The sequence below is a fragment of the Nycticebus coucang genome, chromosome 15, assembly GCF_027406575.1.
Source record: "Nycticebus coucang isolate mNycCou1 chromosome 15, mNycCou1.pri, whole genome shotgun sequence".
Classification (NCBI taxonomy): Eukaryota; Metazoa; Chordata; class Mammalia; order Primates; family Lorisidae; genus Nycticebus; species Nycticebus coucang.
In genome coordinates, this window is record NC_069794.1 from 94,053,107 (window position 1) to 94,055,114 (window position 2,008).

The window sequence follows — 2,008 nt, forward strand, 5'->3', positions numbered from 1 at the left end:
CGCCTGGAGCGCCGGGAGTCACAGAGTTTGGATGAGGAGGCCGCGCACCGACCGGGGAGGCCACTCATCCCCAACAGGAGGGGCAGAAGTGGAGCAAACTCAGCCCTGCCTGGGCGCCCCGCCCATCCTGCCCCTCTCGGGCAGCCCGACCTCGGGTTCTGCCACCTGCGCCCAGGGCACGGGGCATATCACTCCCTTCGGTGCCAGATCCTTCTGCAGAGGCAGCCTAGTCCCTGTCCTTGGTGTTCACGGGGTCACCGCGAGGATCAGACAGCAGTGAACTGAAAGGTGCTCCGAGGCCGAGTCTGCACCTGCAGCGCTACCAACATCAGTCCTTTTCCTAGATGCCCGAGAATTTGGCACCTTGAAGCGATCACTTTCTCTAGCCTGTGTTTCCAAGCTGACTAGGAAAAGGAAAAAGGCAGGCAGAGGTGAGAAGACAGGCACGTGAGGTTGAAGGCTGCCACTCCTGCACCAAGAGCCGGGGAGCCCAGGGGGACGGGACCTACAGACAGAGGCTTTGGACTGAAACGGAGGAAGGGCTCATGCCAACCCTGGCCTCACTGCCACCCCTCCCCTAAAGGCTGCCACATAAAAACACCTCCCACCTGCTGCCCGGGGAGGCAGTAAGTTGCTGGCTTTCCAGCACCAGAGTCTGGGCCAGGCCTGGCCCAGCAGGGCAGTAGACAGGGACCCAGGAGTTCAGTTCTCTCCTCACCCTGGCAGCTGGCAGCAGCCTCCTCCTGCTGGAGGCCTCTGCTGGGAGAGGCTGCCAGGACGGGGCAGCTCCCTGATGCAGCTGTTGGGCCACAGGGTTAACTGGGCAAGTAGAGGGGACGTGTCACTGAGGGGGATCAGAGGAAAGGGCGGTGGCTCCTGTAGCCATGACAGGCAGAACTGCTGTATTGTATAGAATAAGATCATCCCGTCCAAATCCACAGATCAGATACCCAACTGCTGTCCTGTTACCCCAAGGACCGCCAGATGTCACTGTTACGGGGAACATGAATGTTTGCAGTCAGATCACAGGACACGGACTGAATTTATGGAGAGTCCAGACTATGGGAGCTCAAAGGCAGCCCTGTGAAAGCCATTTCCTGTTTCCAGTTCTTACTAATTAGATGCCACTCCCAGTTGCGGGAATCAGTCCAACTCTTCAAATGCAACCAAAAGATGAAGGGCACGCCTGTGGCTCAAAGGAATAGGGCGCCAGCCCCACATGCCAGAGGTGGCGGATTCAAACCCAGCCCAGGCCAGAAACTGGAAAAAAAAAAATAATAAAAAAAAAAATAAAAAAAAGATGCTGAAGATCGGCTCACCTCACTCTTGGCATAATACTGTGAGTCAGAAATGAGAGGCAAAGAGAGAATTTTTGATTTACATTTTATTGGAATGCATCTTAGACACACTGCTGTGGACAACAGGAAGCCGTGTGTAGCAGCGATGCTCAAGTTTGAAACAGCAAGGAACCCTGAGACCGTGGCCTGCACCTGCTGCCTCTGCCCCTGGAACAACCACGGCGTTATAAGTAACTGCTGTCACCTGACCACCTGGTCCAACCCAGTGAAAAATACAAACAGGACCATCCCTAGACACAAAGTCCAACAATGGAACTGGGCAGTGACTCCAGTATCCACCTGGATGGTCAGCCCAGGCCCAGGGTGATCTTCTTAGAGCGTGAAAACAATCCCCCCAGCTGCATAATTTTCACAATCTCTGGGCTCCTGGGAACACGCCCTAATGCTCAGTTTGGGACTCACTGTTGGAATAGAAATGTTAGGGTTAAAGAAAAGCAAACCTGGGCAGTGCCTGTGGCTCAGACGGTAGGGAGCCGGCCCCATATACCGAGGGTGGCGGGTTCAAACCCGACCCCGGCCAAAACTGCAACCAAAAAATAGCCGGGCGTTGTGGCGGGCGCCTGTAGTCCCAGCTTCTCAGGAGGCTGAGGCAAGAGAATCGCTTGGGCCCAGGAGTTGGAGGTTGCTGTGAGCTGGGTGAGGCCACGGCA